Here is a 16,187-nt window from a genome sequence, read left to right on the forward strand (position 1 = left end):
AGTACGTATTTTGATTGTAAAAATCACAGCTAAGTAATATAGGAAATTAAATCATATATATTTAACCAAATCCGAAATCCGACTTATCTTGTCTCTAATGCTCATATGGTATCGAATTCGATTCCCGGTAAGGAATACAAGGAATTAATTTCAAAATTATTTACTACCATTAATCGTCCTCTCCTCTAGCTTAAAGGGCAGACCTGTGAGGCTATAAATGAAACATTTCACTTCTTTCATTGTCTCTGTGGTATACTCGTGAACAGAAAGCAGTATGTAAAAATATTGATCAAAGAAACTGTTTATTCAGTATTTCAAATAATTATTCAGAATGTCCTTATGTATAAAATCAATTTCAGTAAATTATATCTATGTCATACGTTATTTAGCAACTATAGAGCTCCTTATTATGTTTAAGGATGCAATAGGGCGTATTCTACCTGATATATTCTAGTATATATTGATCTCAAACTTATTAAAGAACAATCTTATATACGGGACATGTTTTTGAATGTATACGTTATAATTTTGAAAATGGTTGAGAGTATACTTTCCAAAAATCCTAGCATCACATCACTGTTTACGTCCGCTATGAAACGTTGGTGTAGCTTACAAACATCTTGGCATTTGAAGGCGGCGCTCCAAGTTCCCTTTAAATGCTGCTAGCAAATGAGAGGCCAGCGGTATTGCGACGTTTATTTTGTATACATTCACGTCTATCCTCTGCCACCTGATCGCACTCTGCTTAGTCATAGCTACACCCCTTAGCACTTGGCAACGTCGCGACTGAGCTTGTGTTTTATTCGTTTAGCTGAAATGCCAAGGTGTTTAAAATATATTGACTTTGATCTAAAATCCTACATGTAGTAATGATGTAGTGCATTATTCATACTGCTATATGGACAATGAGGAAGAAGGTTCAGTAGTCACATTAGATTCATCAACGCTTTAGTATCCAATCGAATCAGAAGTCACTTGTGTGATGCTTGTTCGACGAAGAATTATCTCCTTTGTGCGTTTGGCTAATTTTCAGAAAGGGTTACTTTAAAATCGACAGGATCAATTTGACAGAGCAGAAGTTTTACTCAAGAACTCTAATATGGACTACCTGTCATTTATTTCTATTATTTTTCCGCTTACTAATAAAATTCCAGATAGAACTGAAAGAGGTTATTATATAGAAATGCAATATTTTCAAGTGGAACATCAATGGTTAGTGAGTTTAACAAAGCGTTTTATCACCTATGCCATGGAAATCGTAGGTTTCCCTCTCTGTCAGAATATATCTTGTTTAGTTTCTACATATAAGTAATATTTACATGTGGACACCTTAACTGTTCAGTGCCTAACGCGAAAATTTCTGCATGTGTAGCCAAACGGTCTATTTGTGGTAGAAATATTTGTCACGGATAAAATCTTGAGTAGTAGGTAAGTGTTTTACATTAAATAGTAATTTATTGGTATTACACTTTATTTGTTTCATTACTATTAATAATTGATATTTTCTCAGTAGAACACCTGTTTCTTCCTCATATAACATTTGCAATGAAAAGAAAATTTGAATACCAACGAGTATAATCGATAGGTTTACGGTTGACGGAGTTTCCATGATGACATTAAAAAAAAATATGAACATTTAGAATCTTTAAGAACATAAAATGAAAGTCAACTTTGGTGTGAAGTTGGGTCGATTTCGAGACATTATAAGTATCACCTTGTCATATTTGTTGCGAAACTAACAATAAGCACTTCCGAAGTGTAACACTCCGATTATGATAAAATTTGGAAGGTAGATACTACACATGAAATAAACGAATACATGTTTTTTTTATTTTCTGCTGAAAAACGGTTTTAGGGTGCATAAGCCCCAACCCAAAATTTTGAAAGTTCGCGCCCGAAAGGCCAAACAAGTGAATCTAAGTCAACGAAATTGTAGACATAAAATGAGGGAATACGGGTTTTCAATTCGCTGGAAAAAAGAAAACCGTTTCGGTGCGACACATACCCTTAAAAAATTTTCATCGTGAAATATCAAAAGTGCTAATAACAGTATGTCATAAGTGCTTAAGGGACATGAAGAATTGGAAAGAGACATTATGTAGGAACAATAAGGAAAAAAGTAAATGAATACGTTTTTTTCATTCTCTGCGGAAGAACGGTTTTTGTGGTCAATAGCCCCCACCGGAAATTTTAAAATTTGAGGCCCAAAAGGCAAGGAGAAGTGCATTGAATTGAATGAAATTGTGCACAGATATTCTAGACTTAAAATGAGATAATTGTGTTTAGTATTTTCCGGAATAAAAGCGGTTGAGTGAGGCACGGAGCTTCTAAACCGTATTACGAAATATCAAAAGTGCAATGAGCATACGTCAGAAGTTCTTAAAGAATATAGAGTACTGCAACGAAACTTCGTATAGGGGCAATTTGCAAAACAAAAAATTAAACGTGTTTTAATTTGTGCGGAAAAACAGTGTTGGGGCTTAGGCCCCATCCAAAGAAAAGTAAATATTACGGTAATAGCGAAGGAAGGAGTGGACCGAAGCAAATGGAATTGTGTAGATATTGGATAGACCTTATGTAAAATAAGACCGTTCGTGTTTCTCAAGTGTCTATATCCGTTTTGCTTCAAATTTGGCACATCAACAGCAAACAAGAAGTAAATCGACATGTGATTTGGTTTATGGGAAAAAGCATTGTAAGGGTTAAAGGTGTCTTCTGAAATACTATAAAATACGCTATACTGCTTGTGCCTGTTGTTGATCTGCAAAATTTGAAAAAATCGGAAGGAGACACTTGTGAAACACGAAAGGTATTATTTTACATATCCAATATCTACATACAATTTCATTCGCTTCAGTCCACTCTTTCCGCCACTCAACGCCTCGGTCCACTCAACAGTTTTTTTGTTTTCAGGAAAATACGAAACACGTATTCCCTCACCTTACCTCTACAATATTTGTGCACATTTCATTCACTTTGCTCCACTTCTTCTTACCTTTCGGGCGTTAAATTCCAAACTTTTAAACCGGGGATTTTTCCCCGTAAAACCTTTTCCCCCGAAGATAAGTAAAAAACGTGTTCGTTTATGTTTTGCTTATTGCCCCTACACAAAGTTTTGTTTCAATTGTTCATGTCCTTTATGCACTTCTGTCATACTGTTACTAGCACTTTTGATATTTCATGAGCAAAGGTTTGGAGGGGTCCGTGCCCCACTCAACCATTTTTTACAGGACAATACGAAACCCGTATTCCAACATTTCACGTTTACAATATCTGTGAACACTTTCACTCACTTCAGTCCATTTCTTCTTGCGTTTCGGGCGTCAATTTTCACAGTTTTGGGTGGGGACATTTGTCCCTAAAATCGTTCTTCCGCAGAAAAAAAAGTGTTCGTTTATTTTTTGCGTATTGTTCATATACAAAGTTTCGTTCCAATTCTTCATGTCCTTTACACATATCTGACAAGTAAACCTTACGTTTGGGTGAATCGAGTTGCTGACTGAGACACATATGAGAAAGTAGTACTAAATGTGGTCAGTATTTCAGTGAAGTTATAGGTGCGAAGCTACAGGGGTTTACGAGATACAGTTACCAGAACATCACATGGAAGTACAGAATAGTCTTCATACAGTTGGAGGTAAGAGCTCTGTAAGAACTCTTGTAACGACAAAAGGTGAATAAAAAATATATGAGTACATATTAGGACTAGGGGAAAGTGATATAGTAAGGGTATACCTGACGGCGGCCATCTTGAAATCCGTCATTTTGAATTAAGGTTAAGTTTTTAAAATAGAAATAGGGTCATGTGATACATGATTTAAGGCGCAAATTTAATCAGAAGAACAATGGTGACGTTAATTTTGATTTACACGCAATTGGTAAAAAGTTACAGAGAAATTAAATATTGTTGCATCATATGTATTAGTCATTTACCCCACCTTGTAAATTTTGTGTTAAGGATAATAATTAATTAAAAAGCACGTGGATAAATATTAGGTCTATGGTAAGAGTTGCCTTGATGGCGGCCATCTTCAAATCCGCCATTTTGAATCAGACAAAAGTTGTAAACAAAACGCATAACATTGACACCTTATTAGTAGCAAATATTACCCTAAATCCAACGGTATAACAATTTTTGCTTTATCATTAACCAGCATTTGTTATCGCATAAACAAGTTGCTAATTTAAGGAAAAATGACCAAAGTGGAATTGAGTCATAATTGAACTTGGGTCTTTCTTCCAGAAAAATCCTCAATTAGTACAATCAATATGTAGTTCAGAAAAGAGTGCATGACTTGCACAAATGCTCTGCTCACAGTGAGAACACCTGACAAAGGCAATCGAGTTATACTTGACACATTTGTCGTTAACATTTCTGTCAAAGCAGTAGTCGTAAGGAGCGATTCATTTAATTTTGTGCTGGCTAATGATAAAGCAAAAATTGTTATACCGTTGGAGTTATGGTAAAAAGTGCTATTAATAAGATGTCACTTTTATGCGTTTAATTTAAAACTTTTGTCTGATTCAAAATGGCGGATTTGAAGATGGCCGCCATCAAGGCAACTCTTATCATAGACTTAATATTTATACACCTGCTTTTTATTTAATTATTATCATTAACACAAAATTTACAAGGTGGGGTAAAGGACTAATACATATGCTGCAACAATATTTAATTTCCCTGTAACTTTTTTACCAATTGCGCATAAATCAAAATTAATGTCACCATTGTTCTTCTGATTAAATTTGCGCGTTAAATCATGTATCACATGACCCTATTCCTATTTTAAAAACTTAACCTTAATTCAAAATGGCGGATTTCAAGATGGCCGCCGTCAGGTATACCCTTACTATATGACTTCCCCCTAGTCCTAATATGTACCCATATATTTTCTATTCACCTTTTGTCGTTACAAGAGTTCTTACAGAGCTCTTACCTCCAACTGTATGAAGACTATTCTGAACTTCCATGTGATGTTCTGGTAGCTGTATCTCCTAAACCCCTGGAGCTTCGCACCTATAACTTCACTGAAATACTGAACACAATTAGTACTACTTTCTCATATGTGTCTCAGTCAGCAACTCGATTCACCCAAACGTAAGGTTTACTTGTGAGATACGGTTACTAGCACTTTTGATATTTCGTGATCAAAGGTTTGGAGGGGTCCGTGCCCCACCCAACCGTTTTTTTTACAGGAAAATACGAAACACGTATTCCCTCATTTTATGTCTACAATATCTGTGGTCAATTTCTTTCACTTCGGTTCATTTGTTCTTGCGTTTCGGGCGTCAACTTTCAAAATTTGTGGTGGGGTTTTAGCCCCCTAAAACCGTGTTTCAGCAGAAAATACAAAAACCGTATTCGTTTATTTTTTGCCTATTGTTCATACACAAATTTTCGTTGCAATTGTTCTTGTCCTTTACACACATCTGACATACTGTTACGAAGTAGTCGCACTTTTGATATTTCGTGATCAAAAGTTTGGAGAGGTCCGTGCCCTACCAAACCGTTTTTTTTTTCAGGAAAATACGAAACCCATATTTTTTCGTTTTATGTCTGCAATACCTGTGCACAATTTCATTCAGTTTGGTTCATTTGTTTTTGCCTTTCGGGCGTCAACTTTCAGCATTTTAGGTGTGGACCCTTGGCCCTTAAAACCGTTTTTCTGCTGAAAATAAAAAACACATATTCGTTTATTTTATGTGTAGTATCTACCTGCCAAATTTTATCTAATTTGAAGTGTTACACTTCGAAAGTGTTACTTGGAAGTGACATGGTGGAAACAATAACGAGAATGATTGATCTCGCGATTTAAGCAAAATATCTCCCATTAATGAGGCAGGTTTAACTGTTAATGTAAGTAAAGTTTTCCAAAATTTAATTTAAAGTAAGGACCTGTCTACTGTTGTGATCTAATATATATTATAGGCTTTGCTTACCCTGGTTGATAGATTAGGGTTTAGTGCTCATTTTTAGCACCGGGAGTGCATAAGATATATACCTGCGATTTGTGGAATCCGAACCACCGCAATGTGTTAAAATCTCAAAATTGTCCCACCAGTAAGTTAACCAAGACCCCCTTGGACCCAAACATGCTCGTCTAATCCACTATAGCAATGACTAAAGCTTTAGTAAGTTTATTATTATTATTATTATTATTATTATTATTATTAATAATAATAACAATAATAATATTTTAGTATCCTAGGATTAGACTCTGATACTATGGTGCACAGTGATAATAAGAATGAACGAAATGGTGGAGTGAAACTTGTGGGAGTAAACGAGAGAACCTAATGGAAACGTACGAACACGAGTTTGCGATTACAGACTATAATTATTGATAGCGTTCAGAATGGCTTATTTCCTTATAAAGCTTTAGGAACACAAGTGTGTCTGCTACATAATATTTAGAGTTGTTATTTATTATTTTGCTTATGAAACAAAATGTAAAAGTATAAGAATCTGTATATCGACGTAATAATTCTAAACGTTACACTAAAATATATCGTAATCGCTTGAAAACCTATTCTTTTCCATAATCACATTTATAGAACTTCATTTTATTTAAGTCCATAGTCGATTTGTTTCATATAATATATTTTCAGTCAAAAATATTTTTAAAACTAAGTTTCGTTTCACAGCGTGAGTGTACAACTTTTCAAACAAATTTTGAGAGGAGTTTTCAAAACAAAAATAGTAAAAGAAATAGTTTCAATATAAAAGGAATCAGTGAGTTGAAAAACTTTCATACAGGAAAGTTTTAAACTAAAATTTCCAAAGAAACGTTTTTCTAACTAAACATTTCAACAGTAATATTGTAACAAGAAAAATAAAGAGCTTCGTTGTGGATAAGCGGTTATCGTACTCGCTTTTGTTGTGGGAGACCCGGGTTAGATTTCCGGCGGAAGCTCATGTGGTTCGGATTCCATATTAATCAGTAGTTCCATGTGTCATATAGCCCCGCTGCTGAAAAAAGGTTAAACCCAAAATCAACTCAAGAAAAAAGTTTTGTTACATCGTCAAACTTTTTCCGTTCCTCAACTGTTTCATTAACAAAATAAATTATTTTTAAGTATTCGACTATACCAGTGATCTTACATTATGAGTCATTATTACAAATTTTAAGGTTCAAAATGTGAAAACACATATAAGCCAATTAGATTTCACCGAAGTTCAAAAGATTCTGCTAATGATTTTAGACTATGAGTCATATCTACGGACACTAAGACTCAAAATGCAATGTCGGTGCTGCATAATTCTACTTTGAAGATATTTTTGTAAATTCTTAAGTTCATGGGTGTGATTCTCGCCTTCTTCCAAAAGATGAGAGATTTGCACGATGATAACGTAATATGTCATACTAAACACTAAGAGCACCTTTTCTCACTTATATGACAATATTATGGAATAAAGTTTCATCAAAGAGAATAAATTAGTTCAATAATTTATTATACGAAAATACATATAATTTACTTATTTATTCAATTTTTACCCATACAAAGAGACAGGTAAGACCAACTAAATGTATAAAAATATATATTCAAGTCTTGGAAATTATTTTCCAATGTTTAGTTTTGATAAGTTCGAAATTAAAAAGGTTGGCCCATTGCACACCTCCAGAAATGTAAGAGTAGTGTACCGGCTTATCGACGTTCTGAAAACGAACATGACTAGTAAATAGGGATATATTAAGTCTAAAACCTCCAAATTTTCAATTCTTGGTACTTTCTAACTATAAAAGGAAACAATCAGGACAAATCAAATTCATATAGTTGAAGAATCATATAGTTGATAAATCCAAAGAACATTTATCTACTTTGATCTTTTACAAGTTCCCTTATCTTAGTGAACCTCAAACTACCCACGTCTTATGAAAGATAATAGACCCCTGTACTTAACTATATAACTAAACGTGAAAAACCCTTACCTTAGTGAACCCCAAACTACCCATGTCTTAAGATAATATACCCCTATACTTAACTATATAACTATACGTGATAAACCCTTATCTTAGTGAACCTATAAGTACGCATGTCTTATGAAAGATAATAGGCCCTTGTACAGTCCGCGGCATAAAATTTGTTACAAAAATTCTAAGTCCAAATTAATAACAAACTCTTGCCAAGATTTCTTATGCATTCCCGCAATACATGTATCAATCGATTAGTTGCTTCTAGTATTTATTCCAACTCCTCCCCGTCCTCCACCTCTCCTAGTCTAAAGCAGTGTGTGTGACGTAGTACACTCTTTCCATTCAGCTGCAAAAGAAACAGGAATCAAGTTTACAACGTTATAGCTTTAAAACAGTCTTTTCCATTCGTTTGTTCTGAAATATTTGTAAGAGCCTAAATTAAAGGAAAGTCACACAATCTTCCCAGAGCTTCATAAATATCTTTAGTTTCATTCTTTTCTTTCTTTAAAGAGTGCAAAATAGTAAGATGCTCCCTAAGAAATCTATGGAAATTGCCAAGAGCTCTAAAATATCTACGGACAGAAACGAGTTTTATTCAATGATTCATTGAATTTCTTTTCAGTAAGTGCAAGCAAATATTTCAGGGGCGTCATTTGGGCAGGACAAGAGGGTGTAATTCCCCCTCTCTTGAGCTTCATAAATAGAGATTTTTTGATCAAATGTATAGTAATACACTAATAAAAAGTGAAAATCTTATGTCGCCGGAGAAACTCTTCCTTCCCCCCCCCCCCCCGAATAAAGTCTAAAAGACACTGGTTTTAACAACAAACCTATAGAGTTACGATAGCACATTGCTAAAGAGCTTACATTTGGTTTCAAGAGTCGAAGGTTTGATCTCAAGCCATATGACATCCTCGGTGACATTGAGAGAGAGAGAGAGAGAGGGATTCAAGTATGGAGACAGAGAGGGATGATTTGTATACACAGACTTACAATTGGGGAAAAAATGATCGGACAGCATTCGTATTATGACGAAAATTCTGATTTTGTGAAAGATAAGAAGGGAAGTTTTCGAACTGCGAGGAACACATTAGGCAGTTGTCGAATTAATATGGAGAACTCTTTTTAGAGCATCAGATGATTACGAAAGGAGAGAAAGATCTTCAGAACTGAGGAATTAAGATTTTAAAAAATCTGGTTTCGGCGACGGGTTTCGAACCACGTACCTTGTGGTCATCGAAGCATGGCTTTATCCATTCTGCTACGGAAGATTCTATTACTCTTTCACATACGTTTCCCTTAGCTGCGTTGAAAGCTACCTTAAGGGGATATTCCAAAAGTTGACTCGGTAGATGCGCCGTTCAGTTAGGACGTAAACCTCTTGTAACTTAGTTACAATGTGCAAAATGAACTTCCTCTTCTTCAGGACACTTTTTAAAGCTTTAAAATTTGTTACTATTGTTTCAATTAAGTTACATTTGATAGAACCATCTGATAAAGTAGTACCAAGCCCTGTGCGTCATTGTCTGTTAGGTGAATGGTTAATGTAAGTTACTCCTACGTGGATGGTCCGAGCTTCCAATCAAGACCATTCTTATTGATTATTTTATTTGAGCTACGCTCATACTGTATATTCCACAAGTTCAAGTTTGAAGTAAGGTAGTCACAGCTAGTTTAATTCGAAATAATTTTCCAATATTATATTTGTTACTAAATTCACATGGCACTCCTCACTTGTGTGTAGCCCTGCATAAATGCAAAATTGTTTTAAAAGTATATTTTACTTTCAAGTATTATTGATTTTTTAAAATTGTCCTTCAAATTTATTTTATAATTATTTTCTCTTTCTTAATTATAACATTTTCTATTTATATTGTATTCTATGTTACACGTTTATTATTTACATTTTATGTCTTACCTTTGAAGAGGAGCTTTTGACAAATCAGAGCAGCAGGGACATAGGGGAAAGTGGGGGAATACCACGCAACGAGGGAATACCACGCACCCTATTTTCTCAGTTCTAATGCTTCGAAACTGATTCAGATTAGTGCTAATATCTAGCTTAGACTATGAAAGACATATTGCATGAGCGAGGCGCCAGTTGCTGCTAGGTGTGGTTTATGGCATGGCGAAATGTTGTTTTGTTGTAATTTCTTCTAATTTACTTCGTTTGCAGATTTAGAGATATGTATTGAAATACTTAGTTGATTTTTATAATGTGTATACAATATTTTAGCGTAGTGTGTTAGTATTAAGTTCACGCTAAATCTGTTTATATGAAACGACGTGAAACTTCTGAAGGTTCAATTTTTCTTTCTCGGCTTGGAATGGGGTAATTGCACGCATGTCGTCCATTGTGCGTGGTATTGCCCCTTCACGAAGCAGTTATCAAAAAAGTTTATGCTGCGTTTCTTTTCCTTTTTTTATGTATATTGCAGATGCCATGACACTATATTAGGCATACAGAGAAGTGCAAATGGACATTAAAACAACTACCAAACGCCATAGGAGCAATAAATGGCGGAAGAAAAATTAGAGAGGTAGTAAATGATTTTGGGATACATGAGGCTACATTAAGAACAAAAGTGAAAGCTGGGACTGTCTGTTCTAAGAAAATGGGAAGAAAAGCTGTATTGAGCTCTACACAAAAAGCGGAACTTTCTGGTCACGCTTTACATTTAGCCAAGTTGTTTTACGGAATGTCTTTAATTCAACTACGCAGAAAAGCTTATGAATACGCAGAAGCTAATAATATCAAACACAATTTGAATAAAAAAGGTCGACTTGCTGGGAATGATTGGTTGGAATTGCTTTTAAAGAAAAATTCCACGATAAGGTTAAGGAAATCTGAAGCAATTAGTATTAACAGGGTCGACGAATTCAATGAAGAAGAGGTGAAAGACTATTTTCAGAACCTGACAGAGTTACCGAAAATATCATTTCTGCGAAGATTAGATCTTTAACGTTGACGAAATAGGTATATTCATAGTATAGACAAACTAGCAGTTGACCTAAACGTACAGTCAACAAACGACCTAAGTTTATGGAAAGATATTCTGATGCTTCACGTTAAGGAATTAGTGTGTGCCAATACCCGATGTAATGCGTGTCATTACCCGATGTGGTGGGGAATACCACGCGTTTCTCGTTTTCCACAAACTTTATTTTTACAGAATCTATGAAAATCAAGGAGCACTACCGACGACCGAATATGAAACTAGAATGATTAAGTTACAACATACATTTTCCTCATGTTAATTTGTTTGATTTGTAGGGAGATATTGGAAAATCTACCTTAAGTGCGTGGTATTCCCCCACTTTCCCCTACACAGGATGCAGGCCTTTGCAATCAAAAGCTTTTGCCCCCACGAAATCACTATTTTTTTTTGTAAATTATATCTATTTTTAGAGATGATGATAGCAGGGGCGGATTCAGGGAAATGCGTTCGGGCGATCACATCCCCCAGAATAGGGAACTTTTTATACTTTTTATTTTAAAAATAAAACATATCCTAAGTATTTTTCATCTTTGTATTATAAACTTAAATTAAAACCTAAAGTAGATAGGCCTTACTTTCTTAAGAAAGTTAATTCTGCAGAAGAGCTACTTCTCCTTTTCTAAATTTGTTTTTTCTTTTCTTTTCTTTTCTTTCTTTCTTCCTTTTTTTTGCAGTCCGCTCTTACCTTGATTTGACTTCGAACGACCGCCCCTCCCAAACAATCATCCTGGATCCGCCCCTGGATGATAGACATTTTAGTAAAATATGCCCTCAATCGCTGAAATAAATTCCTGTAAAGCTTTCGATCGCTGAAATAAGTTTCTGTCTACGCCCCTGCAAAACAGTGACGATTTTATGGAGTGATCAGTTAGTAATGCCTCCCTGGAGCAACGACACTTCCCCAGAAGTCATATCTCCGATAATTCAGAATGTGATTTGTGCATTATCACTTTTCACTCTCAGTGTCTTGAAACGCACCAAAAAGGAACTGTTCTGAAGTAGCTACTGCTTCTCCCTATGACCCCATTTCAATATGGCCAACCTTGGACATATACACATCTGAAATATCACCTTTTATGTCAGTGTTCCCGAAAACTATCCATTCAACACAAATATAGGATATTTTCGATTCTTTATTCCTGTCACCCTCCCATTGTCAACTCGAAGCCAACCAAGGTTTATTTTGGACTTACGCAGCATCCACAGTGTCACTTTTCATCTTTGCACATGAATTCGACACTAATTTCGTTCGTATTTGACTACTTTTACATGTCACCTTCACCTCTTGGTAGGGATTGTTTCAGTATCTCGCCCCCACAACTATGGAGAAATTTCAAACAACTAAGTATAATTATAAATTATCATCTGAAACACAATAGTACGGGTGATCTTTTTCGCAGAGGAATTCGTTAACTACTGTTTGAATATCAATGTATTGGCTTTTTTTGCTATCCATGCTGAAGATTGCCAAAGGGCTAAACTTCATCTGCACTATTGTGCAATGAATATAGGTTTTAGTTGTTTAATTTACTGAATACTCGCTTAGATGTTGCTCTCGTCACAGAAAAAGTGATATACAGTTATAAAAGAAAAATGAAATGAAATATCTAATTTTTACGTCCCACGATTATGCCGACTATGCTAATGGAGAGAGTAATGGTGAGAAATAAATGAAATTGTTTAATGAAAAAAGTGGGAGGAAATGGGAGAAACCCGAGGACACTCATGTACACGGTGTTTGTCCATAATAAAGTTCATTCGGCGTGAGCTGGGATCGAACCAAGGACCCTATGCACCATAGGTAAAGTTATAAAAGAATAGGCGTCTAAACAAATACGGAACACTATTATCAATGAGAGTTATATAAGATTAGATTTTTATTTATTTCATTCTAAGTTAAAATTTCAATCAATCTTTTTCTTCATTACTGTTCGAAAACTTAAAGTTGTTGCTGCAAGGACGTGATAAATCTTCTCAGTAGACTTCGCAGTCCCCTCCACAGGTTCTTTTTCATGTAAGGCTAAACTAGTCTCATTTTAGACATCAAGGAAAAATAGTGGAATTACGAATTTTCAATGGGCCCCGTTTTACTCTGGGCTCTCTCAACGCACTGCCGTTAGTTACGTCACTGTTCAGGATGCATGATGCAGCCTCTGCTTTTAGGAATACTTTCTAAGGCAATACGAGTTTTTTTAACTGCTGTGTGAATTAAGTTGTATTTACTAGAAGTGTCGGTTAAAGGAAACTAAAGATTTTACACTCAAACACAAATACTCCCTTTCGAAACTCTAATGGAAAACGAAACGAATCGTCCTGAACATGTTACGCTTTTGAAGAGAAAAAGAGCAAAGCAGTAGTAGCACATACGCTTAATGGTGTTTCTTGGATACAAATTTATAACTTACAAAAGTCATGTTCACGTCATGGTTTGATAGATGAAGGGTTAATAAAAGGAATTCTTACGCTGGTGGTCGTGGGTTCGAATCTCTGCTCTTCTTGTTACTTTTTTCTCTTAGCTACACTTAGTTTGTGCATTCCAAACCTCGAAGTTTGGTTTGGATTATTTATGAAAGCAGGTAGAGAATTAATTGTAGTCGAAATTAGTTTCAAATATGAGATTATGATTACATATTTTGTCTTTAACTTATTACGTATCAATTTTTATATCAAATTTTCCAGTCTTTATTTAATTCATCTTCCGGTGTAATACAATGAACATTTGCAGAGCGACGTCAGTTGGACGAAAGTACTATATTCCATTGTTACTCTAATATACCTAGGTTCATATATTTATAAATTGTTTACTAAGTAAAAACTTATGGCGGTCCACATTATGTGTCATATAATAGACTGTACGAAGGCGGACATAGCAGAAGGCGTATTGCAAATATCCCTGGTGATAAAAAGTAGGGGTCTTCTTCACTAGATTCGAACCACTGTTACAGGCTGTTTTGGTTTACATAGCAAGCATAATACCACTCGGCCACCAAGTCTCGCACGTTAGCCTCTTTATTAATGCAGATCATACTGAGACACTTACATTCACTGGTGTCGCGTAATGTATTTCATAAAATTTTGTTAATAAGTGGGTCGAATTAGGTAGCCCTCGAGAGGGCTGATGGTGTTGTGGGCGAGCATTTATTAATAGTGTGTATAGTCCCCTTGGGACTCGATTACAGCTGCCATACGCCGTGGCATTGAATCCACCAGGCGAGAGATATAGCGTTGGGTGCAACAGATCGACCACGCATCTTCAACACGCCCCCAAAGATCATTAGATGTTTGTGGAGGATTGTTCGACCAGGTTTCCCGCAATGTTCTTGCAACAGAGCCCCACATATTTTCAATAGGGTTCAGATCTGCTCCATGAGGAACCCAGCCAACTATTTCGACATCAGGTTGCCTCTGCAACCATATCTGAACCACATTTGAATTATGTATCGAGCTATTGTCCTGTTCAAATATAATATGCCGTCACCTACTTGAGCTTTTATTTCCGGAAGCGTTTCATCCAGATGTTCCACATACTTGTGGGCGTTTAGGCGACCAGGAATCCTGTAGATTCCTCAGAAATTTGCAGCCTTGCATATCCATGCCCAACAGTGGACAGTTACATGTTCCATTCGACCAGAACGGGAAACGTATTCAGAGGCATACCTTTTTCCAGGGCGGCGGTAAACACGCTTGGCCCGAAGTTTGCACTGGAAAATATTTTTTCGTCTGTGAAAACGACCTCGTCTCACACACGTGCAATATTTAACTGTGCAAACGCCAGACGGTCAACCTTGTGGTCTTCTGTTAGTCGCTCCTTAACAGCTGCCCTGTATGATCTCAAACCAAAGGATTTGAGTCTACGACGGACAGTCGTAACATCGTCTGGGAAATTGGTTTCCTCTCTTAACTGTCGGGCAGACATGAAAGGGTGCTCACGGCATTGGGCAATTACACTCTGGTCTTCTTCGGCAGAGGAAACTCTTTGTCCCCCACTTCCTCTTTTACGTCTTACGTCTCCTGTTTTCTAATATTTCCTCCACCACCTCCGTGCTGTAGCACGGTTAACGCCATATCTCGCGCCTGCCTCGCTATAGTTCATGCCCGCATGCTCAATTAAAGCAATCACGCTGCTTTTAACAGAAGCTTCGTAGTCAGCCATTTTCACACCAGAAGCAAAATGATAGCTTTGCTTAGGTGTTTGAACGGAACGTGCTTCATGTGACGTCAAGTAACAAGGCGGAGTTTCCTCTCATTGCTGTAGACGATATCGTACGCCCTCTGCTGGGTGTTTCGTGACGGAAAAAGTGCTTTTAAGCAGTTCATGGCGACCGCTTTGAAATCAAATGTAAAGTATGAGAATTAAATTTGTCATATTCGTAGTTTGGTGTAGAGACAAAACAAAATTGGAAACCAAAGGTTTAAGAACAACTCAGATTATTAATATAAAACAAGTCAGCGATTATTAACTTGTATTATCATACAAGAAATGCGAGAATTTTGAAACAAAGAAAAATAGCTTAGAAATTTGCAACTGAAGACAAAAAAAAACTAACTTAAACACACTAAAGGGTATGAGTAGGGGGATTAATGGGGACGTCAGCAATGAGGCTATATGTCTCCGTCTCGATTAACGCGAGGGATGGATTTTACCATTTCACTTTGACGGAATAACGTAGAGGATGTAGAGGAGGGGGAAGATACATAACAGCTATATATATAAAAATAAAAGTGACAATGTTCGGTGGTGAATAACTCTTGAACTACCCGATCGTTCTCAATCACTTTTTGAACATAGATGAATTTCGAACCTGGGAAGCTTTTTGTTATTTCATTTTGATATTAGAACTTGCGGAAGAGGAGGGGAGGGTAAATATATGAAAATGAATAAAACTTAATAACTCTTGAACAATCCGACTGACCCCAATCAATCAAACATTCAATATAGATAAGGTTCGGACCTGGGATGTTTTCATTTTTTGCCTTGACGGCACAATGTAGGGGAGGGGAACGGGGGACTATTAAAAAAAATAAAAATGCTGTCTTGGTGACTTCATCACGCTTAAACCACCGAACTGATCTTAATCAAATTATCAACATAGATGAGGTTCGGACCTGGGATGGTTTTTATCATATCCCTTTGATGGTAGAACGTAGGTTAGGAGGAGGGGAGGGGAGATATCTATAAAAATGAATAAAACTTAACAACTCTTGAACCACCTGACCGATCTCGATCTAATTTTCAACATATATGACGTTCGGGCCTAGAAACTTTTGTTTT

At 36.1% G+C, this 16,187-nt stretch overlaps 1 protein-coding gene across 1 annotated transcript in view; it reads left to right on the top strand.

Moving 5' to 3' along the window:
- The window catches only part of LOC145660939 (SCO-spondin-like), an 84,827-nt gene that overhangs the window by 46,147 nt on the left and 22,493 nt on the right, over positions 1-16,187 (top strand). The gene's annotated exons all lie outside the window — the stretch shown is intronic.

This window comes from Thermobia domestica, chromosome 9 (genome assembly GCF_964235325.1).
Source record: "Thermobia domestica chromosome 9, izTheDome1.hap1.1, whole genome shotgun sequence".
NCBI lineage: Eukaryota > Metazoa > Arthropoda > Insecta > Zygentoma > Lepismatidae > Thermobia > Thermobia domestica.